Consider the following 27,643-nt stretch of genomic DNA (forward strand, 5'->3'; position numbering starts at 1 on the left):
GAAGAGCACAGACGAGCTGATGGAGCACTACTGACAAATGTCCTGTGTGAATGTGATGGCTGATCTGCACAGGGACATGTAAGCCAAGGAGGGAGCTGGGAGCGGGTTGCTTTGGACAGTCCAGTGTTCTCTTCCCCACAGCTTCTGCAAGGGTCTGGGAAATGAGGTGAGTGAGGTATAGAGGGAGGCATGGGCAGGGGTGTGGGCTCGTGTTGGTGGTAGCAGCATAACCCAAACTGGTGAACAGAGTGTTCATCCCACTGCCTTTGCAAGCATAGAGTCACAGAATGGTTTGGGATGGAAGGGACCTTAAAGCTCATTCAGTTCTGAGTCCCTGCCATGGGCAGGGACACCTTCCACTAGAGCAGGTTGCTCCAAGCCCTGTCCAACCTGGCCTTGAACACTGCCAGGGATGGGGCAGCCACAGCTTCTCTGGGCAAACTGTGCCAGCACCTCAGCACCCTCACAGTAATGAATTTCTTCCTTATATCTAATCCAAATCTCCCCTCGGTCAGTTTAAGGACATTTCTCCTTGTCCTGTCCTTACAGGCCCTTGTAAAATGTCCCTTTCCATATTTCTTGTAATCCCTTTAGGCACTGGAAGCTGCTCTAAGGTCTCCACGCAGCCTTCTCTTCTCCAGGCTGAACAAGCCCAGCTCTCTCAGCCTGTCTCCATAGGAGAGGTGCTCCAGCTCTCGGGGCATCTTCATGGCCTCTTCTGGACTTCACTCCAATGAGTGCAATGGGCCTGGTTCCTCTGACCAGCAAACCACGGTGGGCTATCCAGGCACACATGCTGCAGCTGGTCTTCTGCTGCCAGGGTCATCGTCCCTAACCTCCCTCCATCCACAGGTACCTGGTACCTCACAGGTCACAGCCCAGCTGGGTGGCTATGAAAGGTAAAAAGGATAGGTCTTTCCTTCTTCCCCTAAGTCAAACACTTTCTGAACATGCCACTGCAACAGGAAACCTGGCTTTGTCTTTGCAAATGCTGTGGTGCTAAATGATGCCTCTGAGCCCTCCTGCTCTCTGCTCCCCGTGGCCCAGGTGCTCTGGGGTGGAAATGCACGAGCAGTTCAAGCTGCTGCCATGAAGAGCCTGGTGAGACCTCATCAAACTCCCCCTAATTATTTACAGAGGAAACAAGAGGCTCCTTATGCCTCTAGGCGTAAGAACTGGAAGCTGTTTGATACACACCTGCTGCTGTGGTTAATGCTGCTCTGGGAGGATCCTTACCTGCATGAAGACACAAGTGAGCACTCAGCTCATCAGGGCAGCTCCTGCCTGGAGTCAGCTGCCCTCCTGCACTGGGAATGCAGGTAAAGCATGGCAAGGAACCAAGCTGGCTTCCTAGCAAGGATGGGGAAGGAGAGGACTAGATGAGGAAGGGGTGAAGAGGGGCAGGCTCAAAGTCCTGCCAACACGGCAGGAGTCGATCTGGCTGGGATGGGGTTTGTGCTTCCAGGGAAGGTTTTGGCCTGACAACACAGTTTGCTGTAGACATGTGATGGATTTACTTTGTTAAGGGAAGAAATAGGTTTGCTTAGGTCCCTTCGGCCCCTGGCTCCCACTCTCAGTGACACTGGGAAAGATGAAGCCATTGCCCACTGAAGAGGCCACCGGGTAATTTCAGTCCCTTGCAAGTTGGCTGTTGGCTCTCCACACTTCATCAGCTCCCTGGGAACACCACATGTCAGGAGCCCATATCAGAGGAATAAAATACACAAAACTGGTTTAAAATGTGGCTGCTGGCGAGGCTGGGGTCAAAACCCATTGCTTTGGTCACACCAAACTTAGAATCATAGAATCATAGAATAGTTAGGGTTGGAAAGGACCTTAAGATCATCAAGTTCCAACCCCCCTGCCATGGGCAGGGACACCTCGCTCTAAACCATATCACCCAAGGCCTCATCCAACCTGGCCTTGAACACTGCCAGGGATGGAGCATTCACAACCTACCTGGGCAACCCATTCCAGTGCCTCACCACCCTAACAGGAAAGAATTTCCTCCTTATATCCAGTCTAAACTTCCCCTGTTTAAGTTTTAACCCATTACCCCTTGTCATATCACTAGGATATGTCCTATCATAACTTCCTTATGACTTCTTCCCATGCTGCTTTCTTTATCACTGACTCAGTTTTGAAGTGAATCCTCCCCATCCCTCATCTCTCTTACATAGGATGGCAGTGCCTACCTTCCTGGCTAGCAATCCCATTACTCAGATGTTAAATCCTTAACTAGCAGTACATGACTTTTCTCTCAAGGTGTCTAATGCTCTGCAATGAGTCTGGTAAGAACATCTAGGACATCTGTGTGTTTTCTTATTGTCCTCAATTGTAAACCTATTGAGACAGAGGCTTTCTGTTTCTTCTGCACCTGGAAAGCCCCAGGGCAGAGGCTCCCCAGCTGAATCCAGGCCCTATATCTGCTACAGGTGATTTATATTTCATGGCAGGGGAGTTGGTTGGCTTCTTGAGGAAGTCTCCTCCCTGCAGTAAAGGCCAAGCTCTGGTTACCTTACAGCAAGTAATCAGGCAAGTAAATGAATCTGAAGTTTTAGCTTCTAACCAGAGGATTTCCTGAGGGAGGATAGCCCTGGTTTCCTATAGCCAAAGGTTTTCATCTCCCCTTCCTAAACAAGAGACAAAAACATTGTCTTAAAGGTGGATGGGTTGTACAAGAGTGGCAAAAACATAATTTTGTGCTTAATTTCTCCCAATTGTATGGAGCAAAAAGGGGAATCCCTTTGAAAGAGGCTGGGTGAAGAGTGAGGGCAGCAGTGCTGTCAGAGGGTCTGGGAGTCACCTGAACTTGGAGCGCAAAGCTCTGCTCTGCAGCCCTGACCTCCTCCTTTGCTCCTTCTTTAGAGCTGCCCAGGCTGCTCCCTGCCAGCAAACACCCAACTGAAAGTGCAGCATCACAGCATTTACCTGCTCTTAGCATTGCACCATCTCAGCCCTCCGGCACATCAGAGTGCCCAGCTCTCGTGAGCGATCACAACCATGATGTCAGGGTGCCCCTGGATCCCAATGGGAAAGCCGGCTGCAGGGTGACATTGCTAGAAGGGCACTAGCCTGGTTTCAGTGTCCTGGTTTTATTTGTTTGTCCACTGGTTCCGCCCTGCGCCTCACCCCATCCCGTGGTTACACAGTGTTAATTACGGGCCATTCCAGTGGGGATTGCGTTAGGCTGAGCTGGGTACAGATTAGAGGGGTGCAGGTCACTCTGCCAGGGCAGGGGAGCCGTGGTTAGTAGGACACGGTGACACACTGCCCCGGACAGTGCCCGGCAGGATTCAGCAGGGCTGTGACAGGCAGTGCTGGCAAAGCTGGGGGCGGCCAGAGAGCACTGGGTACATGTGGTCCTTGCAGGGGCTGCACCGAGCAGCACCAACGCAGGCTGTTATAAACTAAGCCCTGGGATGTACTTGTTTAAACAAGCCTCAAGGGCGCAGCTTTCCTAGAAACTTCTAAATAAAACCGATCTCCCCTTGCCAAGACAACCTAACCGCATGACAGTGATGCTTTTGTGACTAAAGCCCAGGACAGGGGCTCATGATACCATCCCTGCCACTGCTGCCCTTTGCATGATCTCAGGCACACCACTGAGTCTCTCTGTGCATCAGCCTCCACATGGGTCTGGTTACAGGAGCCTACAGAGGCTCCCCAAGGGGAAGGTGTCCCATGTGTACTCAGAGGGGCAGCTAGTAATGGGTCATTATCTGTTCCTTGGCTTATATTCTCCTTCACAACACTGGCTCTGGCTTTCAACCAGATGCAGCACTGCCCATCTCTGTGAGCCGTGCATCCCTTTCTCTGGGTCTGGTGTCCCACAGCCTTTTCCCCTGCCTGGGGGATCACTGAAGGAGTGAATCTGGCTTCACAGCCCACCACACAGCAACTGTAAAGCTCTTTCTGTTCTTTCAGAAGCTAATGTGAAAAATGATGATAGGCTAAATCTAGATCTATGCAGCAATTATGTGGGATTCCAGACCTTGCACCTGTACCATAATACATAACAGAGCCAGATAACTACCTCGTCTAATGATTGCTCTGAACAGCATACAAATCACATTATGCAGGGTGAGCTGAAAGCCATTTTTCAGTTGAAGCTGATGAGCTTGGGAAGACTTTCTTTGCCCAGCTCTCTCTGACTGCAGGTTTGTCCTTTTCTCCTTGGAATCCTTCCTGTTATTTTTCTACCTTCCTGTTGCAGGATGCAACATTCATTACAATAATAGATCAAACTTTGAGTGGAAAAACTTCACTTTACAGTTGTCTTTAAGGTTTCCCAGTTTTGTTCCTGTTTACTGATCTGCAGCCCTGACCTCTCATCTCACCCTGCCAGGTACAGCGTTGTAATAACATGGCAAAAACAAGCCCAGTGGGCCTGTGTGCATACCCATAATTAGCAGGTAGAGTGTTTTCATGGGGTGCTTTGATGGGCAAAAGATAGAGCATGAAGCTTTTAATCTGCCCAGCACTTTTCAATCATTATGTGTCTAGGCCTTAACATAATTAGGTTTTTATGCAGAGGGATAGAAGTTATCTTATTCAGTGAGCTCACAGTGCCTGAGAATAGCTGAGGCAGACCCCAGCCACCAGGGCAGCTGTCATGGGGAGCCGTTTATGCAACACAGGCGGTCAGACACTGGGACAGGTCCTGGAGAGGCTGTGCTGTTGCCATCACTACTCCAAACTTGCCTGGGGAAGAGCCCAAAATGCAGAATTATCCTTGCTTTGAGCGGGGTTTGAGACCTCACGAGACCTGAGGTGTTTGGAGATGCTGTGTGCTCTATCAGAGCTCTTGTAGCATCATCAGCAGTTGCAGAAGGACTTGCTGCAGAAAACCTTCCTGACACGAACTTGCCTCCCTGACAGTGATCAAGCTGGAGAGGGGAAGCTCAGTGCTGCACAAGGACATACACGAGGCACTGGGTGTTGGTGCACTTTGCTGAAACACACACAGAGAACTGGAGAGGGGGAACATTGCTCTGCTCTTTCCCATCCCTCGTTGAAGTTATACTTAATACATATTTAGAGGACTACTTCCAGAAGCAACTTAAAGCCCAAGTCCTGTTACCTGGAAGCAGACTTGAAGTCCTCAGCACTCAAGTCACCTCTAAAACACAAATGTGGGCATGTAGTAATGAAATTCTTCTCACCTAGTAATCATCACCCAAACATGAGGTGTAATTCCTTCTTATTGTGTAATTCCTCTTCTCTATTGTGTAATTCTCTTCTCTAAGGAAGAGAACCTCTTATAAAAGTCAGTTTTCCTTATCCTCTTAGCTGGCATCTAAAGATGGGATAAGTCATTCTCTGAGGTACCTTTGCTTAGGGGCTTAGACAGCGGAGAAAGACCAAGCTCCTAAATATCAAACAGGCATGGGCAGAAGAGGAATCCAACACTAATGATGTAGCTTCTCTGGGAATTCAACACAAGCTTAAGTTTGTGTATCAATTTCTTAACCTGAAAACTCAAGTGCTTTAGAAACCATGACTAGACATCCTGCTCTGGCTGTCTGCATCTTAATGTGTTTGGAATCTGGTCATAGGTGGTCCCAGCAACTGCTCCAGATTCCCTAGTGAGATATGCAGGAGGAAGTTTTGAGGTGGAAGAGCAACATCAATGTAAATCTGTTTGGAGGGGGTTTTACTGACTGGGTTTCTGTGGGTTTTTTGCCTGTTTGTTTCCTGTTACTCGTCTGTTATCAGCATGGGGATGTTAAGTGATGTGACCAACGTAGCCAGTAAGACTGGCCACAGCTATTATATAACGTCTGGTTGCAGTAAACATCTCAATGATTATTTCTTTGATTGCAGGGCAAAACATAGCCTGTGCACAATATGTGGGTTACCGGGTAGAGTTATGTCATGACTCAGGATGAGCCAATATCATCCACAACTGTTAATGAAGGGTGAGATTTTCATTAGTTTCTCTGTATTGACCTATTTCTGTTCCTACCAAAGGCAGTGGCTGAAGAAGGAGGCCCTCTGGAAGGGAAATCTTAGATGATTTATGGTTATTGGGCACTATCACAGCAGAGGCTGAGCAGCATCTCAAGGGTGGGAAGAGCGGTCCTCAAGCTCCTGCCTCCCTGCATCCCGCATCACAGCAGTCCAGGCCCTGCAGGGATATAAGTGCAGCACAAAAAGCAGACCTCTCTCAAGGGTGGTTAGACATAAGCAGAGTGTCTCTGGCTCAGGAAACCCTTTGGCCACAGAAGGGGAGAGCATGCTGAGGAGGCTTTGCTGCCTGATCAGTCTCACACTTTTCCCTTAGGCATCTGCTGTGGGAAACCACTGGAGACAGGATACTGGGTTGGAGGGATGTTTGGTCTCTCACAGGGTGGCTGTATTCATGTTGTGTTCTGGTAGATAGTCCAAGGATCCTTCTGTATTAAAAATTATATTCTTCACCTTACTTATTTCCTTATGGAAAAAAAAAACAAACATCTATCTTGGAATCCTGCTTGTATAACTGGAATAACTTTTGTTTTCCACCCCACCAAAAGAAAAGCAAAATGCTTTATGTGTTGTGTAAGGTATTAATGAAGAGGATTTCTTCTGAACAGAGGGTGTTTGGAGCACTGCTAAAATCTCTACTCAGGAGAGGTTCAGTCCCTTGGTCTGGGGACGTGTGATCTTACACAGCCTTCCTGAGCCATTACAAAACCAATTACCTCTGATTTTAGTAACAACTTAACTGACTTATCCTCTTTCTGTACCCATTTTATGAGATGAAAATAGCACCCAGCTCTCAAAGGAGGAGAATTAAAAGGCTTTATGACATTTTAAAGGGAGTTGAATCGTGCTTCCAGTTCCACCTTTCACTTGAAAAGGGAAAGCAGCAGAGCAGTTCCCAGGGACCACAGGCCAGCCCATTATGGAGGAGGCAGTGTGAGAGGATTCAGCCTATCTAAAAAGAAAGATTAGGGAAAGGTGACAGCAATGGAGGGGTAAAAAGTGACTTGCTGGGGGGGGGAGATAAAAGTTATACCAAGTCATAGGCAGCTTCAGGAACAAAGCACTGGTCTCCTGACAGGCAATGCACCTGCCCTGCAAATGTTATTCGTCAGGTAAAAGAATTATTCTTATGAATCATTGCCTTGTAAGACATTTTAGAAAGCTCACAGCAGGGATTGAGTGATTGGCTGGATTTGGAGCTTGCCTGCTGAATCCTGGGAAAGCCCATGCAGCAGGAGGAGGAATCAGTACCTGAATACCTGAGATGCTGTGTGAGCAGAGTGTGAAAGGTGCACTGCACACTGGGGTGGTTTTTATAGTCCCAGAGATTTTCCAATGTTCCTTTGTGACTGAGGAGCAGAAGTGGTTTGAATTTCCTATTTCTTGTCTATAGTCTAATTTAGGATCTCATGAAGGGATTTTTTTAAGTGAGTACACCAAGAAGAACCTAACAACAACTCTCTCGGTATACTTAATGCTGGACCAACCCCAGATATTCTACATAGGAGCTTTCCATCTGTACAGCTTCACTGCTGTATATATGTATTTCTGGTAGGGAGCTGCCTGGTTCACCAGTGTGGCTCATGTGCTGCTGGTGTGGGGCATAGCTGCAGCACGTAGGGCACACTTTTCTCCATCTACTTTGATGTGTGGCCTAAGAGGAGCTGAGTTCACTGTGCTCCCCTGTGCAGGGGCTGGGCAGCAGCAGCTAGCTGTTAAATCAGTGCAGCTGCAAAACCGCCCCCTGAGGTGTCCATCTCCTCCACCAGCAACCTCTTGGGTGGGAAGGATGGCTCTGCTCTTGGCTGGAGCAGTGGGAGGGCAGACTGCCTGGCTGAGCATGTTCGGTGAGAGGCAGATGTTAGCCAGGCTTTACTGAAGGGCAAACTAGTGCTTTATGTTCTGAATACACCAGGAGTCCTGGAGTGCATAGCTCCAGCTTGAGAAAGATGCTGGATCCATTCTGCAAATGACCACTAGATTTATCACCCAGAAATTCTCCACCAGAGTATGCAAAGTTGACTTGGTGATAGCCCAGAATATTTTCCACATCCGTGTGTGACTACTACCCCTTTGCTCTGGATTCTCCACTGCTGCATATAAGATTCTTATTGAGCATCTTAAGTTAGAAATGCCTTGAGACAGGAACAATCTTTGGGTCTGTGTTTATCCAGTATCTGGCTTCCTGCCAGTCTGACCAAAGTCTAGAGACCCTTAGTTCCTCCACATCACAGAGAATGATTAATCATAACAATCCTCAGCCTCTTGCATGTCTGGGTGGTGAATCCTTCTCACACATCTGCAGTACCAGTGCGTACAGAAGGTCCATTGGCAGGGTGTGACCTTACAGTGCCCCAGCACAGAGTTCACAGACATTTTCCATGCACATTAAACATCAGGTATCATGTGCCATCTCTGAACTGCAGTAAACCATCTCCTATGTTGTGCTTGAGCTTTCCCCAAGAAGCACTTTGCCAGCACAGTGTGGTTTGTGCTCTGAGCATCACTGGGCCCTTTGTACAAATGGGGAAACTGAGACGCAGGGTGGGGAGAAGCATATAACCAGCAAGTGAGAAAAGTGAAAAAAATGCATTGTTTGGACCTTTCTGCTCCATTCAGATCAAGCTCAGCTCCCCATCACGATGTCCTAAAGTCCCGGAAGCCTCCCAGATACGGTTTTGGAAGCTGCCTTGAGCTGGGTGTAACACAGCCCTTATCTGCTGCTGCAAGCAGGCTGGATGGCAGGATGCATCCTCCTGGAGAGGCCAGGATTGACTGCCCTGCAGCTGCATTGCCCCAGCTGATAAGATCCCACTGGCCACACTGGCAGCAGAGGTGTCAATGGTGAATATGGGGACTCCAGGCATGAGAGAGGAGGTTTGTTGTTGGAAAGGCCTAACACATGGACTGGCTTTCTTGATGTGGGTGTTGCAGAGGAGCCGGGTCTGGTTTGTATTGCTTGAGTCACGAGGGATCAGCGCTTGGAGTAATAAACGTGTCGGTAATAGGATGAGTGAGAGGGAGAGGAAAAATATTTGGGGTTGGTGCCTTCTACCTCCTGCTCTGCCCTGGCCCCATCACATCCCCTCCCCTTTCCTCCCAACCACAGCAAAGGCTGCTTGGCTGCTGCTGGGTGGGAGCAGCTGGAGGCTGTACCTCAACACATGCTCATGTGCAGATGAAGCAGCAGCATAGACAGGGAGGAGACAGTCAATGTGCTGTATCTGCCAGGACACAGAGTAGGAGCTGGGTGAGAAATGCTCAGACCTGCAGTGGGCCAGCCAGGGCTTGCCAAGGGACTCAGCCTGGAATGTGCAACTTCCCAGTTTGGGTTAGTGGAGACAGGACAGTGTCAGGCTTAATTCCTGGGTATGGTCCTCTCATTTACTGTTTCCTGCAGTTCCTTCTGGGGTGTGTCTGGACAAAGACAAGCAGCACTGACCAGTGTAAAGATTCAGCTGGCTAAAAAGGGCTGTTGATACATGAAACCTTTGGTCATTTTTCAGGTCCTGGGAGCGGCTTAATACATTCCTGGGACTTTGTTGGAGTTTTTCCCCTTTTTTGCCATTTTGCTGCAGTTCCTCTGCATCCACTTCTCTCTTCCAAGATCTGGGGCTTTCTGTAGCGTGAGGAGCAGGGCCCATCAAAGAGAAGTCACCAGGCATCATGTTATGGGATGTGGTAGGAGCCATGACCAACCACAATAGCTCCATATCCACCCTGATGAGGAGGGGCTCCTATCTTTATATAAGGACGTGGGTGTTGCTGGGAAATCAAAGGTCATCCCCTATTTTAGGAGGTGGAGGCTTGAATGGAGGAAGGCAACACCTGACTCTGCTTCTATTTAATTATCTAATGTGTCAATGCACAAATATCAGTTCTGCCAACCTCAAACATGCAAAAATCCTGAGTCAAGCCACTTCCTCTTGTCCCCCAGTGTGGGATTTCCATGCAAAGAGGATACACTGGGGTTCTTGTTTCCTTCTTATGTTGAAGCCTTCAGGGGCCGTGGTTTGCATTCATCTTTAATCAAAGCAGCTGCCTTGAGGTAACCTGTAGGACCACAGGAACTGGGCTTGGAGAGGACCTCACAAGCTAATCAAAAACTCTGTGTTGGGTCCAGCTGGGTTGCTGGGATTTTGTGGTTAAATACATGTCCCAGAACCCTGCAGCAACAAGAGGGCTGGAGGTAAAGCAGTGTGTATAAGTGATGATAAGAGGGGTGGGGAATGGCTGGTCCGGATCAGAAGCTTACCTCAAATCATCCGAGAGCTCCTTTGATAAATGACCAGCAGAAGGTTACTGTAGTGTGGAGCAGTCACCTTCACAGGGAGCACCTCAGCCATTCAAATCAGATGTCTTGTGCTTTACAGGGACAGACAAGCCCTACATGGGAGTTTACAGTATGTGTGGTGCCCCATGGCTCAGGCAGAGGGACTTAGGCTTGCTCCAGGGTGTTAGTATGGATGCTGAGGGTTTGCATGGCCATGATCATGGTTTCTAGCCATACCCCATCATGGGGATTTTTCTTATGGTTTTTTTGTAAGCATAGCTTTATTTTTACATTTCCTTCTGTAGGATTGGTGAAATTCCATTTTTGCTCACACCAGGGTTGTCTGGCTTGGCCTCACTGTGGTTAGCATTTGTTCTGTGGGACCCCAGCCCCTCAACATACCCATCGATGTTAGCTCCTCCAGGCTGGTTTAACAGTGTGTTTTATCTGCAAATTCCAGTTTAGTTTGAATATTGCAGCTGGTGCTGAGCCACATTGCTGGTAATTTCAGACAGAGCCCTGAGCATCTGGAATGAGAGGGACCCTGTCAAGACACAGTCTGGCTAAGTGCTTTTACTGCTCTACTCAGTGTTAACCTTCCTACACTTGGACCATTATTTCCTGTGCTCTTTCATTGTGGGATTTCTCATAATGCTGATGGATCAATAGGGCCTTTGTACCTTTCCACCTTCCACAGGTGCTCTGCTTTACTTAATGCCAGCTAAAATGTTTTAAACAAAGCACAGAGGCTCAGCCCACTTGTACTGGTTGGGTAGGTGCTATGAATTAGTTGGCAGGTTTTAATCCGGTAAAGCCTAGTTAACGCTGTCCTTGTGCAGTAAGCTGATTATGATAAATAGGGATGCTGTGTCTTAGGAGACGCCTGAAATCAGATCAACCTAATGCAGTTAGACTGGCCAGGCAACTTTGTTTTCCTTTCCCCCCCACCCACCCCCTTTTAACTCCTGCAGTGGTCACACTGCCTCAGCTTTGCTTAGGATGCAGTGATGGCAGCTGGCTGCCATCCACCCACCGAGGTCACTGAGATTAAAGGAGCTTCTGGAAGGATGCTGTGAGCTCACATTCACCTTTGGCAGCTGCTGGCTCCCTTGCTCTTTGGCAGCAGGGGCTTTGCAGCCGTGGCTGGGATGAGGCCATGGGACAGGGGTATGAGGTGCATGAAACTCAAGGAGGTACCTGCAGTGAACATAGGTGCGCGTTGGAGAGCAAGTCTGATGAGGAATGGCTGAGGGAATTGGGGTTGTTCAGTCTGGAGAACCATCAAGGGGGACATTATTGCTGTCTACAACTGCCTGAAAGGAGGATGGAGCAAGGAGGTGGCCAGTCTCTGCTCCCAAGGAAGAAGTGATAAGACAAGAGGAAATGGCCTCGGGCTGCACCAGGGAAGGTTTAGATTGGATATTAGGAACAATTTCTTCACAGAGAGGGTGCTCAGACAGGCTGCCCAGGGCAGTGGTGGAATCACCATCCCTGGAAGTGTTCACAAACCGCGTAGATGAGTCCCTCAGTGCCATGGGTTAGTGGTGGTCTTGGCAGTGCTGGGGTAATGGCTGGACTTGATGATCTTAAAGGTCTCTTCCAGCCTAGCTGATTCCATTCCTGCCAGCTGCATTAGCAGTATGTCCTGTGCCCCATGCATGAGACAGGACAAGTGGAGTACTTTGACCTCCCTCGCGCTGGGAGGCTTCTGGCTTCCTAGGAAGCAAAATGTCCTGGTGGCCTGAGGGTCACACTGTTGGGTGCTGGGCATGTCCATGTGCCAATGCTCCCCTGCACAGGGGATGGGTTGGAACACAAAAGCTGCCCCCATGAACAGGGACACTCAGCAGGGTTTGGGAGTCCAGTGCCTCTGGATCCAGCAAGGAGCTTTCTGGTTTGAGGCATCATTTACAGCTCATTGATGTGAGTGTTTTCTGCAGCTCCCCAGGGGTGATCCAGGACACTTAAGGCCTGTGGGGAAGGTTTCCAGTCCTGAGTGGGGCTCTTGAGTGAGTATTTCAGCATTTAATGTCTGAATACAGGCTCTGTTGAGCGGTGCGGAGAATAAAGCTCCCATTTAGGATATTGCTGCTGCCTAAGAGGCTTTAGGGATTGTTAAAACTCTTGTCTCTCAGGAAATAGTCTGGCTTCATCTGTTGCCAATTACAGCCATGGGGCAGCACGGAGGCCTGGGGTGATTGTTTGCAGCTTGCCAACCTGCCTTTGGGTCCACGTAGGGGGTAGCACAGGAGCACAGAAGGGAGGGAGGACCCCACGTCAAGAAGCTGCCAAAGCCCACCAGCAGCTATGGAGCGATTGGGATGTGGAGGAAGGGCATCATTCAGCTCAGCTCTGGCATGAATTAGGGCTTCCCGTGTGCATACAGATGGGGGCTGAAACATCATCCCCCTTTTAGATCTATTTGCCTCAGGGGTATGAAAACAGCCTTGAAATAGGAAACAGGACATTAGCAGGTTGGAGGGAGAAAGCAGACCGTGTCCCTCCTGCGGTGCCCTGTCTGCGGGGGGTCTGCCCCCACGTGCTGCCCCCATCAGCCCCCCAAAGAGCAGGGCCCTTGGGGTATTTTGGCCATAAACGAGAGCAGCTTGTGTTTGGGTTTTGGGCTGTCGGCAGCGCTATGGTGAGAGGGTGGCCGTGACCTCTCAGCATGAACGAGCACGGAGGACTCGCCCAACAGGAAACGGATAACAAATCCAATCTCCTGCGAGTCTCCAGGGGAAACCTCCTCTGAAGTGGCTCTAATCCTGCTCGGGGTTAATGCACAGCACGCTGCTGGCTGTGATCCTGCTGAGGGTGAGGAGCGAGCCATGTGCTGCGTGGCTGGGTGTGCAGGGTGGCTCTGTGGGAAGCAGAGCATCTTCAGGCGATGGGCAAGGTCTGGTGGAGAACTGCTGCTCCGTGTCCCCCAGGCACCCTGCCATCATGTGTGCATGCAGGAGGCAGCTTGGGGTGCCCCTCTAAGCCCCTCGCTCAGCAGAACAAGAGGTGTATCCATGGGTTCACTTCTTTCCACTGCAAAGCAAATGGTGGGGTTGTTTCTGGAGCCTTTTGCTACCCAAACCCTGCAGAGTTTGCACAGCACTGACCTAAATTAGCATTTCAGCTCTCCCCAAGTGCCTCTGAGTGTTCTATGAGTCTGTAGACCCAACTGCCTGGAAACCAGGTATTCCCAGCAGCCTGTTGACTTTGCTTTGTGTTCACTGTGGATGCCAAGTCTGAAAGGCAACCTGTGGCTTTGTACTTATTTCCAGCTTCTGTTGACTGACTACACTCACCCAGCTGCAAGAGACCATTCGTCTCAATCTGCCAGTCTCCATGTGACAGATTTGTCCCCTGCCAGCCTGCCCCTTACTCTGCTGATGCAGCCCTCCCTCTGCAGATGCTCATTTGCCTCTGTCATATCTCTTTCAGGGCTAAGCCACCAGTTCATGTCCCCTGGGTCCTATTTGGATAGTAAGTGTTGACTCATCTGTGGTTTCTCTCCTCTGATTTCATTCTTTATGAAACAGGGGGCAGACAGAAGGTGAGACCACCCCAGAGATGGGCAGGCTACACTTACTGGTCCAAGTGCTGCCCTGGAGAGCTATCACTGCAATGCAAAGGGGCCCAAAATGTCTCATTTCTGCACACAGCTTTGTGAAGGAGAGCTCCTTGGAGGGCCATGGCTTTTATGGTGCATTACTCTGCCTTCTCCACTGTGCTTTACTGAGAAGGAGGGGAAAAAACAGGGAGAGAGCCTATGTCAAAGCAACAGCAGATGAGCATTAAACTGTGCAGTGCCTAGGTGCTGGTAGGGCAGCAGCACAGTCTTGACAAGTTAGGTAAAGACAACCACTGTAAGACATTTCTACAAGCTCAAACCCCCTTGGGCAGCCTGGTCATAGGCCAGCAGAGGGGAGGTCCTATTGTAAATGCATAATGCTAGATGCCAAGGCTCTGCTTTACCTAAGGCCCCAATGTAGAAGGAACACCCTCTCCTGACACTGAGGCTTCAATGGAAGAGGACTCAGAAAATTCTCACAGATGATCTGGCCTAAAGCAATGTCAGTTCTCACCCCTGTTTCTAGGCACATCCATGGAGGATCAGAGAGCAGGGAACCGGCAGTGGGCAGTCACACATGCAAAGCATACAGGAACTACTGAAAGGGAATGTAAAGCTTATTTGGGTTTTGGGTTCTTCAGTGCTGCATTTCTCCAGCTAATTGATTGCCCTCATGAGGGTGAGGCTCTTATCAGATCCAGAAGGGAGTCCACCTCCGGGAGAAGTGGGAAAGAAAACGTAGGGTTCATTAGCATATAAAGCATGGTAGTGAGAGGTGAAGTTTGCCGTTGACCACAAGCAAATTCAATCAGGATATGGCCTTTCCTCCCCACTTTGATGTTGAGAGCTGTTTGCTTGCTGCAGAGTCATTGCTGAAAGCTTGGGGAGGTGAGCAGCACGCACGGCTCCCTCCCATGCTCACCGGGAGCACTGTGTCTGCACTGACAATGCGACCACATCACTGGAAACAGGGGTGAAATCCCTGGAGCTGAGGGGCTGGCAGTCCCTGATAATAAATAGGTGTAAGGAATGTTTCTAGGCCTGAGCTGCAATAGCAAAATGGATGATGCACAGGCTCATCCTCTGCATGTGCGTGTCCCCTATGGACACACAACCAGAACCTGACTCTGTGGGTCACTTCCCAGCAAGTGCTATGACACCCTCGGCAGAGAACCAGTTCTCTTCTGTCTAGGGAGCTATAAAGCCCAGGCTTTATCCACCAGGATAGTGGTAAAAGGTGAAAGCTCTTTCCTGATTCTTACATAACTTTTCTATTAAATGCAGTCTGACTACAGCTCTGCACAGAGATACAGCTCTGGGTGTCGCACGCTCCCAAACCTGATGCTGGTTATCAGTGCTGCAGGTGTGCTGCACCTCAGTGGGTCAGGGGCACAAAACGTAGGTGCAGAGTGAGTGTATAATGAAACCCCTGCACCCTCGCAGTGCTGTCAGGTTGCATCACACTTGAAATCAGACAAACAAATCACCGGGCTGGGGAGCCTAGCCGTTCTGCATGCTGACTAACCTCCCCTCCCCATGCCTCCGGCTGCTGGGAACCGTGGGCTGTTGGCATGCACAAGCCCTATAGCTTGGTTTGGTAGGAGCCCAAAGTGGCTTGAATGGCAGGAGGAAACACTCTGGCGCCCCTTCACCAAAGCTTTTTGGCCGTTGTGTTTTGAGCACAGCGTAGCAGCAGCCAGTGACTCTCCAGGGCATGTGATGCGATAGAACAAAAGTGTGGGTGGTGGAGGATGTTAACGTGCTGGCAGTAATTCCCAGCTCTGTGACAACGAGCCACTGATATGATCACACACACTGGGCCAGATCCGGTGTTCCTCCTCTTGCCTGAGACCCTGATGAAAGCAATGGGAACTGCCACCCGAGATAATGATTGCAGGATCAGGCGGATGATGACACCCTGCTTTTCTTATCTCATTATCTCTGGCACTGCCTCTCGCTCTCTGTGTCTCTTTCCACTACTTGCAGTGTTTCATTCTGTGCTCACGAAGTGTAAGGAGAGCCCACTGGGGAGCTATAAAAAGCACACGATCCCTGGAAACTCCCTGAGCTTATAGGGAAGACACTCTTCCGCTTTGCTTCCAGCAATTAAATTGCATCAGAAGATGCGCAAATCCAAGTATTGTCTTGCTGCTGTTACCCTGAGCAGGCAGATGATGGATGGTCTATAGTTAGGAGTAGCCGAGGAGGTGGGCTGTGCAGGGTCCAGGCAACCCTCTGCAGTAGGATGTCCTAGAGATCACCTTTGTCTGGAGCCCACCTTCGTTAACCCCTTTGAGACCCCACTCTTGACAAGGCCCAGCGTGTATGGCATGCTGAGGAAATCTTACCATTTAGCCAGTTCAGGTGTTTGTATGATTGCTACTGCCTCTGCTCTCATATCCTGCTAGGACTTGCCATGGTGTGAGCCATGGGGCTGCAGAGCCCCAGGTGTACGGAGGGGAACCGCACTGATGGGGACCCACCAAGGACAAACCCTCCATCATTCAGACATGCTGAAGCTGGATGTGTTTTTCAAACCCATTGGGTCAGTTGTGAGTGATCCTCATCCTCTGAGGTAACAGTGGCCATAGTGATGTGGATCCTGACTCTGTGCTAGCTTCAGGGACTACCGTGCCCACCATGAGGGCTGGGGACGTCAGCTGCCCCCCCAAAAGAGGGCCAGTGGCACCATCCCATTACATCACTCAGTGCAGACCCTGGCCTGGAGACCAGGAGCTGTGGGTTCCCTGCCCCCAGCCCTACACACGATCCCACCAGGGAACTCTGTTCCCCACTCTGTGGGGCATCATCTTTTCCTTTCTCTATTTCCCTTCTGTAAGCACTTTGATCTCTGTGAGGACTTGGTGCAAAAGCTGTGTGTTCCCATACACCTTTTTTTTCACTTGCCATTGCAAATATCAGTTGTTTTGATGACATAAGTTTGTCTTAAAAATATTGACTTGGTTTAGGGCTGGTGCTGCAAGCACGCAGGAAGATGTCCTTGTCAGCTTTGGAACACTTATAGCTGTGGAATAGCTGCTTTCCCAGGAGAGCACGCCTGTTCACCCAGTAAAGGATGCTCTCTCCAGTTTGCTCATTTCACAGCCATAAAGGGGCCAGTCTAAACTATTACAAACACAGCTTGTTTCAAACAGGGCTTATTTTTAGCTACAGTACAGTGAGCTGCTGATAGGTTTCGATCAGACCAAGGGACAGCCATGTGATCCCTGTGTCTTCACATCATGTACGCAGTTTCATTGTTCAGGCATGACGATCTGATCCAGTGATTTCCGAGTCAAACCCTGTATCTCCTACTTGACTAGAGCATTTTTTGATTTGGAGACATCAGGAGAGGGAAGCTTCACCACTTCCTTTGGTAGTTTGTTCCAGTGGTTAATCATCCTCGCTACTAAAAATGTGAGCCTCATTTCTCACATGAACTTGGTTGACTTTAGCTTCCCATCCCTGTCTTTTTGTGCTGGCCTCATCTACTATGTGCAGTGGAAAGCAGGGCAGATGACTGAAAGCATTCCAAGTTCAAATTCGAGTAATCCTGCAGCATTTTCTATGGGACTACAATGTATTTTCTCCATGGAAGTGATGGACAAGATACTCTGCCGCAGCTGGTGAGAAATAACCCTTTTGACTTGAAAGAATTGACCTCCACACTCTGCTCCCCCTCTGCCTCTAATTCTGTTGTTAATTCCTCTTCTGCAGTTAATTAAAAGGGAATCCCCCACTGGAGGAAGAAACAGAAATAGAACAGGCACTATGTAGCTAATCAAGCTGGGACTGTATTGTTAGGAGGAACCTCTCCTAAACCAGGCCCACAGCAAGAATAAGTTGGCTGACAGCTTGTAGGGATGCAATCCAGTTCTTATGTGTGAGAGCAAAAAGAAAATGCCTCGCTATGCGTTTAATTACAGTTGTTGATTAGAAATCCTTTGCAGTGCGCATTTCAGCTAAAACAACCTTGCAATTAATCATGCAGACAGAAGCCTGCTCCTGCTGTGACCAAAATCTGACATTGAATCTGCCTCTATTTCTGCATCCTTTCTTGAACTCTGATCTGAAAGAGAGAACTCCCCTATCTGGATACTTTTGCATGTGGTAATAAGGCTGAAGTTACAGGCATTTAACAGCAAGGAAATACCAACACCATTGCTGCTTGCTGATGGGCTTCATCTCCCCCTGACCTGTGCTCACTGGAGAATTAATGGGATGGTATTTGACGTGACAGCATTACACTCGTAAGGTCTCAGAATCCCAAATGTCAGGGTCAAAACTCATGTCAATCACTCCTCTGGTTTGTCTCTAACATATCCAGCTGACACGAGTGCCTGAACTGCCTGGAAGGGAGGGAATCATTGCAGCAGAGTACTTAATGAGTGTCCACCACAGGACAGGGTTTATTTCTGGCTGTGTGGCTCAGCGTGTCACATCAGCTCCTGCCTCCATGGACCACATCTGCACGATAGCCAACGTGACAGACCCTTGCTGTAGCTTCTCCCAGGGTGATCCGATTTAGGCTGACAGCTACAATGCACAGCAATAAATATGTGTTGTAATGATCCTGTCAGTCATGACCAGACTGGAGAAATGCCTCTACCTAAGTACGGAATGTGCAGACAAAGAATGGAAGCTGCATAAATGGATGAGATGACCTGCTGTGAAAAATGGTGGGTGCTAAATCCTGGCTCCAGTTAAGTGCTTTGGGATGGGGGTTTGGGGGGATCTTTGGTTTGGTTTGGTTGTTGGAGTTTTTTTGCATGTCCATGTGTACGTGTCTAGATACAGCAGCCTGGAGGATGTCAGGATTAACCTGCCCAAGTCATAACCTGGTGAGCTAGAAAACTGCCCCACTTATGGCTGGAGGAAGGCATTTCTCACAACAGTTTCAAGACTCATTTCAGTCAGATGCCTGTGTGGTCCCCATCACTGCCTGCCCCGAGCTCCTCCCTGTCGGAGATGTACAAAATGAACTTTGGCTCCACATTCCCATCTTCCCTCAGACAATGCCATGATTTCTCCCTTATCTTCTTTATTTCAACCCTTTCTGGCTCTTTTAACTCAGGTGGTAGAGGTGGTGGGAAAAGGGGTCCTTTTCACCCTCCAGGATAGCAGTGAAAGCTTTGCTGCTGTCACTGACTAGAATGACACATCCTGGGGAAGACAGTCCTGTGTCTGGTCACAGGTATGTGATGGCTTTGGTCATGGGGTCCCTCCTCTCTCTCTGCAGCTCCTCACCTGCATTCAGAGGGGTGTTTGCATGTCCCCTGTAATCCCTGTCTTGGTTGTCTTGCTACATGGCAGGAAGCAGGAGTTTCTGGATTCTTTTGGAGTGCAGAAAGCATCTGGAAAGGCCAACACATTGTATGTTGTCCTCTGAAATAGGCAGGGCATTACCAGCATCAAAGGGCTGGAAGTGTTAAAGGCCAGGTTGGATGGGGCTTTGAGCAACCTGGTCTAGTGGCAGGGGGGTTGGAACTGGATGATCTTAAGGTTCTTTCCAACCCAAACCATTCTATGAGTCTAAGATCTGAGGTGGCTTTTCCAAACATTAAGCTCCATTTTATCTCTTAGGCACTAGGATAGATGTGCAATGCAGGAGGCTGTAATTTAAATGTCAAGTGAAGCACAAAATGAGTATGTTCATGTCTGGCTGTGGAGTATCTGAAGCATTTCTCTTGTCGATTTAGGCCATGGGAAACAGGCAGGATCAGAGCAATAATGTCCCAAGACCTCCCATTTCCACACATGTCCCAGAGCACTTCCTGCTGAAGGCAGGCAGCCCTGAGCCCTGCCCGCTTGTGCCCACAGCAGATCACCCCACTGCATCAAAACCCAAAGTGTCTCAGACAGGGAGAGCGGGCTTTGGCCGCCTCTGGCTCCTTTCTGGTTTCCAGCTCTTTTACAGGGTAAATCAAGCCTTTGTCCTGCTCAGCATCATGAGGCCAGGCTTCCTGCAGACAGGGACAATGCCCTCTTGTTAAGTAGTAAGCCTGTGTGGAGGAGGCTGAGCCTCAAAACACCTTCCAGCACCAACCCCTGGGACCTGGTCTAAGTAATGCAAAAGTGAGTGTTGGTGGAGGGAAGGATACCTACCTGCTGCTCCCTCTGGAGCCCCCTCGTATCATCACTACCTCCCTCTTGCAGGTTTCTGTCTCAGCAGCAAGAGCAGCAGAAGCAGGCACATCGACCTCTCACCTGCTATGGGGGAATTATCTTAAAATAGAGCCACCTACACCACTCTGGGCTGCATGGCCAGCACAAAGAACACACATCATATCATCCCTCTGGGCTTAAAGCTGCAGCGTGGAAAGGGCAAAGAATGTCCCAAGTGTGAGCTGGTCAGGATGAGCCCTCTGGAAGTGACAGTCTAACCTGTGTCGATCAGGGTGAAAGCCAGCAGTGAAGTATCCTTCTTGTCCCATACTGTAGGTCTGTCCTAGGCAGGGAGGACTCATATCTCTAATCGAGTTCTGTGCAGTTCCAGGCCACCTAGAGGGTAGGGCTTGGGGAGGCAGTGGGAAAGGGGAGCAGATACTTCCCCTGCCTTTAAGAACGACATTGGGGTATTGCCAAGATGTGCACCTAGCTCTCCTGTGGTCTCCCTGCTGTGGGGAGGGAGTGCAGTTTCTCCCTTCTTTAAACACATCCATAGAAAATGCATAAGCAGGATTGTCACACTAACCTTGTGACAAGATGGTGCCACCATATGGGAAAAACATGCTGAGCCAGGCTGACCTCATCCTGCTGCTGCACTTACGTGGCTATAGCTTTCCCCTCCCTTGGCCATCCCACCACAAGAGAGCAGACAGAGAGAAACCCTGGCAAGCTGTGTCCTTTCCACATCCCTGGCTACCTTCCTGCCCTTCCTCTGGAGGTTTGTGTTCAGAGGCACCACACCATGTGTGTGCTCATTGATGGGACACCTGTATGGTCTGATAGCATTTTTGGCTAGCTAGCAGCATGTGATGCATGGAGGGTACCGCTGTGATCCATAGCTGTAAGTATAGAAAAGAAAGCCCCTGCCACCGTGGATTCATAGCTCATCACAGTGCCAAGGCCAGGCTAACAATATCCCAAATGTGTTCTATTCGTGGAAAAGCTTTAGTTGCTCTTCACGGGTAGTCAGTTCCTGGAGCTGTTAGGATAAAAAATGGAGCAGCAGCTTCAGCAGCCTGTTGTCTGTAGGCTCAGGTGGTGCAACGGGAACACCATGGCTGCACAGTTTCTCTAGGACTGATCTCCCTTGGTGGAACAGTTTCCAAAGGCAACACTGGTTTGCATTTCTCTAAGCCCCATGGCTTCAGGTGCCCAAGATCTTTGGACTGAATCAGTCCAAATCAGTCTGGACTGAATCAGTCCAAATAAGTATTTTTTCCCCTTCCTGGTAGATAAGAGATGTATTGTAAACAACCCAAAACTGGCAGTGACTCAGCCAGTGGAACACGCGTCAGAGGTCCCGATTCCCAAAGTAGCACCGCTAAGGTCTGGCTGGTGGCGTGTCCCAGCAGCCAGCTTTCCCGGGAAGCTGCTCCTCAAACCGCACTCCCACTGCAGCACCGCTTCCCAGAGTGCTGCCTATCGGGGGGATGCTGAGAGGTCCCAGGGGTGCAGGAAAGGAAGCGTGTGTGTGTGTACCACGGTCCTGGTGGTGGGAATGAGAGATGAGCATCAATCACAGAGGGTCACTTCACCACCCCCTCCTAAACTGGGTTTTCACTATCACTGCAAGAAATGCTGGACAGATGTTAACAAGTGACAGTTTTTTTTTCCCAGCTCAGCCATGTTCTCTTCCCACCCCTTTTTCCCTGTGAGTTGACTTCTGCCTACACAGAAGCTTCTAGACCAGCCTGAATGCCTTCTCCATTGTGTGCTGATGGGATGGTGAGGCTGTGCTGATGCACACTTTCTTCCCCTGGATTTCTAGGTTTTCCTGCACGTAGGCAGAGAGCAGCGTGATGCTGTATGACTGAAGTCCCTGCTCACAGTTCATGAATAATAAAGACTACCAAAGCTCACAGCCCAAAAGCCGTGTTCTGCAGGGGCTCCAGCACACATTCATGGAGCAAACCTCCGCAGTGGTGTGAAATGCGATGGCCTCATGGTCGTCTTCAGCCAGAGGTTTCACTCCACACCCTGGAGCTGGAGAAAAGGATGGTGCAGGATGGTCCAGCCTCTCCAGTGTGATGACCTCTGGCTCAGCTCGGACCCTTCTGTGGATAGTTTAACAAAGGAAAGCAAAGCAGAACCCACTGGGTGCGGGAAGGATGGAGCAAGCATCTGTTTATAGGGTTAGTGTTTTCCTTCTGCCCTGGAGGACTGGCTGTTACTTGCTTTATCAGGACTGTAGGCTGAGACTATCTGGTAGCCATAGGCTATAAGGTAGCCCTAGAGATCTTCACCATGAGCAGCCCATGTCAGAAGAGGCATTTCCCAGGAGGAACTTAGGAAGGGCTAGAGGAAGAGCCTATCTTTGAAATCCTTAAATTGAAATTAAATAAGAAACTCTTAATAAACCTGGAAATCCCCCTTTTAAATCTGATACAACAGCCTCTTCTGGGCCCCCAAGCCCTCAGGGAGGAAGTCATTGCAAAGTGAGATTAAATGCACTTAAAGTTGAGGGGCCAGGGAGGTGGGAACCCAAGGCCTGTCTGCACTTGTGTAAGCCAAAGCATCAACTGAAGGAGCTCATTTGAAGGTAGGCCCATACAGGGACACCCTCTTGTTCAAAGGAGACCATCCTTTCCCAGGAGCAGGAGCTAAATAAAAGTTGACTTTGTCATACCTACAAGGGCTTGCTGGAGGTGCAGTCTGCAAGCAGAGCAGCAAGGTGCTTTCTGTTGTAGGAGTTCCTGTGCAACAGGCATTTGCCATATCTGCAGAGGAAATCAGCAATGTCACCCCACGGGCTCTTTTCCGCCCGTAGGAAAGTGTGGCAAAGACTCGTACTATAAGCAGCAGCATCGTATTGGGAACAGTTCCCAGTACAAAGTTGACTTAAAAGGAGCTAAGGCACTGCCTTGGTTCAGCTTTGATAATGCCAATACAAATCATCACCCAGGTCCAGCTGGTCTCGGATCATGCCCTTCCTACAGGGCAAAGGTGAGCAAATGCATGGCAGGGATCAGGCAGGTGGTTTAACTCTACTGTTTTTAAATGAACAGCATTTTTGTTAGCATTTACTTCCACATTTACTTCTGCTTAAATATAACTATGTATTTTATGGGCTTAGCATATGATACCCTTTTTGCTGGTGAAATACAGGGTGGAACATGGCCCTCCTGGCACGAATCAGTTTGATGCTCAGAATGAAAGCTGTAACGGGTTGAGAGTGATGGGGATGTTTTATGTTCTGAAGATGCTCGAGTGGGCTGTGCCGTCAAAAGGATACAGAGTGGAAGCCACATCCTGCCGGCTTGGGTAATCCATAAAAGAGCTTTCAGTGTTTTCCCTCGCAGTAACAGCTTTAAATTTTAATAAGCTGTAGTGTACTTTCACCGGATGTCATAAGCTGGTACAAAGTTTAAATGGGGTTAAGTAAGTAGGAGCCTAGGAGAAAGGAACATAAAAGATGTAAATTATTTCCTCTCTTTCACAAGTTTGTTTCACCAGGTTTATTTGGGAGGGGGGGATAATATATAATTTAAATGATTTTTTTCTTCTCTGGATGATTCAGAGGTCATGGGACAGAGACAACCCTTGAAGCAATGAAATCAAGTTGCTATTTCAGGTTACTTTGTCATTTACCAACGATATTTACCAAGTCACAGACTTGTGTGCCTGAACGTGATCCGCACAAGCCTGCAACGCAAGGGTCTGTAGGCAGACTCTTTGAAAGGTCACGCAGCCCACCCCTACCCCCAGGCAGGATCGGCTCTGTGTAAGTCTGTCCAGATAGACCATTGTTCAACCTGTTCTTGGAGCCCCAGCGGTGGAGAACAGCAGCGCCGTCACTCAAGAAGCTTCCCCCATCTACAGCAGATGTGCCTGCCTTCACTTCAAGCCCATTACCCCCCATGTTACCGTGGGTGAAAGAGGAGGTCTTGGTTTATCTTCTTCCTCTTTGCAGCTCTGGGTGGCACATTTGCTGTCACCGCAGCCTCCCCCAGCCCAGCGGCTCCAGCTGCTTCCTCTTTCCCCTCAACTGCCTTCTAAATGGGCTGCAGGAGACCCAGTACCATCTAGAAATACCATCTAGGGTGGTACCCAAAGCCTACATCTACCTTCTGCTTGTTTTCTCTTTGCAAAGGTGGGATAAAGAGGGGTTTGAGGCACGGGATGTGCAGTGCCATGCTTGGAGCTGGATAATCCTAGAGAGTTTGTTTGCATCATGATGCACTGCTCTCACTGCCTGTGCCTTTCAAACAAACAGGGGCTGTGGAGTGGGGTTTTTTCCTGCTACTGGCAGTGCTATAGAAAACAGAGGTGTAATGGGATTTACTGTGTTTATTTTGTTTGCTTCTGTGTATCCACTGAAATGGCTCCAAAACGTTCTCAGCTAAAAGCATCAGCTACTCCATTTTGAGCTTAAAAAGTCATTTCTGTACCCAGGAGATGTACTTGTTCTCAGTGGAGTGGGCATAGTAACACGCACTGTGCAGTGGATTATATCTATGTGATTATACCCTCCAGGCAACGACCTGGTGCTTAAGAAATGAATCACTCACAAAGACCAAGGCTGAGGGAATCGGGTTCAGCGATTATAAGATTTGCTTCCAAAAGATCTGGACCAAAGTAATCAGTGTTCCCCCAAGATATGCTTGTGCTAATAGGCAGTTTGGTGGTTTATGTAAGAATACTTTATGTCATTTGATGGCTTCCAACAGTGTAAAGAAGCAGTAACCACACACAAGGACTAGGATTCACAGCGTGAGAGGCTGGATGGGCTCTGATGGGCAGGAATAGCCAGGAGATGCAAGTGAAAACCTGCCCTGGCTAATGATGGCTGTGCTAGTGGGGGGAGATCTGCCAGTGCAGAACTGGAGCAGGTTCCTGGGAAATACATCCAGGAAAAGGGAAGAGACAGGACGAGAAGGCAAGAAATGCGTGCGGGGAAACAGTGGCAGGAAGAGGAAAGAACAAATGAGAACTGGCAAGTTGATAAAAGAACAAAAGGGCTTTGTCTCACATTAAAGGCAGCCAGCTACACAAATCATTTTCCCATGTAAGCAATTACTGCTGCTACCCCAGGGATGGTACGTGGTTGCAAATGGGAAGATGGGTTCTTTGCATTCATAACTGGGTCTGCAAGTGCTCCATCAATATGGCTCATGATGCTCTGAGCCACGTCAGGCGAGTGGAGAAATTGAAACTTGATTGTGCAGATAGCTGTAATCCCTGTTTTCCAAACTGACTGTCCATCTGTATGGGAATAAGTCATCAGTTGGTGGAACAGAAAGAACAGTGGCTTCTAAAAGGAGACAGGAGGATCAGTTTATTCCTCTTTCACTCCTGACAGCAGCTGTTGACAGCAGCTTGCAGCAGTCAGTGGAGTCACATAGGTATGAGTCAGGTAAGAATCAGACGTAAGCCTGAGATTCCCTTTCAGCCTGACTTTCAGAAGTGCTGAGCGCAAGCAGCTCCTATTCAAACCAAGGCACCGTTTAGCTTAATTCTGGTTTACAGCAGCAGAGCTGGGAATATAAACCACGTCTGAGAGGCACCTGGGCCACAATAAATACGAATTTGTTTGGTTCTCCGTAATTGTATAGGCTGTGGCATGCATTTTTCCTAATTCTTTGGGAATGGTCACTTACAATTATGGATTTGTTACAGAATGTAGAGTTAAAATGAAAACTGCATGAAGTCTCTTTTTATTGTAAATGCCCAAGCAGTTACTGATCTATTTATTAGCTTTCTGGGGCAAGAAGAAAGATTCCATCTTCAGATCATATCTATGGGGCCATAAAGTGAGGGGGGTGGTTGCCATGACACAGAGTCTGTATGAGAGTGCTTTACACCCTCTAGAATCAGCTTTTGGCAATGGGGTTTTCTGCTGAGACTGAGAGAATTCTGATGTTCATGATCTGGTCTGGTCTTTAGACTTTGTCTCAAAAGTGACCAAGTCATGACACAGATGAGGTCTCAGCTTGACAATCCCCTATTGCCACTGCTCAGCTGTCCTTAGCCCAGGGTATAAATTTACCTGTCTTCCAGCTCTACATTTACCGGCACAAACTTATCTCACTGCTTGTGCTGTAAGCCTTTCGACATCAGCCACTCCAAAATTAGAAACTGATGTTATGGAAAACTTAATAACATTAAAGAAATGCCAGCCCATCTTCTCTGCTGTCTTGGGCTGTGCTTTGTTCCTCTGAGGCATTCCTTGCATTTCATAACCGACCGGAGGATGGGAGCTCAGGACTGTGCCCCAGCAGGGATATATGGTACAGCTCCAGCCCCAGACTAGGATCCCACAGCATTTATGGATCTCCCACATCTGCCTTCCCCTCAGCCCCCTTTCCAGCAATAAGATTGCTCACTGGCTTTCTCTCACCTTTGGTCTTGGGGTTAACTCTTTGGGGAGACAAGCACACTTGTAGCCCCCAGCACAGGGCATCCCTTGTCTCAGCTCAGACAAACTGAGCCCTAGAAACTCAGCTGATCCTGACTCTTTTCCTCCCCAGGAAACACATTTCCCATTCATTTAGTCACCTAAGCCCCTTTCAAAAGCTGCTTTTGAGTTGTATTCTCTCCAAAAGGCAGCATCTTGCCCTAGAGCCATGCCCGCTGGCTGCTCCCCCATGGATGCTGTGCCCTGGGAGCTTTTACCTGGGGTGGGGGTTCAGTTGTAACCCCAGGAGCTGGAACCTCTCCTCCCCAGCTGCAGTGAGGGTTTCCCTTCATAGCACTGTGAACAGGCAGAAACAAAGAGCTCAGAGGAGGTGGGGAGGGGAGAAGGGAAGAATGATCTGGGTGAGGGGAAATACAGCCTGGAAGAAAAGGAAAGGACCAGTTGATCTGAAAGCCCCGATAAAAGCCCAAGACAAAGGACGAAAGAGCCTGGGAGATTATCAAGGGGAAGCGGGAGGAGGAGCAGAAAGATGCAGCAGACCCGAAGTGGGAATGATGTAAAGTGCTGCAGGGAGGAGGGGAGTTTCCTACCTAGAGCAGAGGGTGGTTTAAGTTACTCAACCACCTCTGCTTACAGGAATCGAGCCCCTTTCTCCCTTCTGTCTGGAAGCACCTGACAAAAGAAGGAGCTGCTCCAGCAGGGAAAAAGTATCCCTGTCCATCCCACAGCCCTGACAGCATCAGCCCCGATTGCTCATCTATTTCCAAGTACAACCGAGTCATTTCGCTGGTGGGCAGAGAAGTCAGGGACACTCTGCGTGTCCAGCACCCTGCAGGGAGGAAGCATTAGTACTGCTGTTGTTAGCCTCGTTATTTTCTTCTAATAAAAAGGTGGCCATGACTCACTCCATTAAGAAACAAAAGCAGAGCTGTAATCTACTGAAAGGCAGTTGTTTGGATGCTCGGCATTAGGTGTGTTAAAAGCAGGAAGGTCAGCTGCAGGTCAGGTCTGGTCATGTTCACCCTGCCCAGGACAGGCCAAACTTCAGGTATTCCCCATAGAGGTTGTTTGTTGGGGTGGTGTGATCTGCTCCCTTCACTTCATCCAGGAGTGTGTGTGTGTTGGGGGGGGTGGGTGTTGAAGCTCTCTTTCCCACCCCTCCACATTTCACTCGGGTTTCCTGAGAGGAAATGATGCTCTCGTGTGACTCCACTGGCCCCCCGCTTCCTCCCAGGACGGAGGAGCACGCTAGCCCCTCTCCCCCTCCCTGTGCCGCACTGGGACCAGTTCTCCAGCTGGGCTGTTACTGGGGGGG

At 49.2% G+C, this 27,643-nt stretch overlaps 1 long non-coding RNA gene across 1 annotated transcript; it reads left to right on the forward strand.

The window, feature by feature from the left end:
* The first annotated feature begins 4 nt into the window (after positions 1 to 4).
* On the forward strand, positions 5 to 26,093 carry LOC133222701 (uncharacterized). The gene is made up of 2 exons (XR_009728342.1): positions 5 to 166; positions 21,742 to 26,093. It is a non-coding gene; the product is annotated as an uncharacterized LOC133222701 (long non-coding RNA).
* The last annotated feature ends 1,550 nt before the right edge of the window (positions 26,094 to 27,643 follow it).

This window comes from Neopsephotus bourkii, unplaced genomic scaffold (genome assembly GCF_033783945.1).
Source record: "Neopsephotus bourkii isolate Nb327-2 ecotype Australia unplaced genomic scaffold, CSIRO-AGI_Nbou_v1 NB_1615, whole genome shotgun sequence".
In the NCBI taxonomy this organism is placed as follows: domain Eukaryota; kingdom Metazoa; phylum Chordata; class Aves; order Psittaciformes; family Psittacidae; genus Neopsephotus; species Neopsephotus bourkii.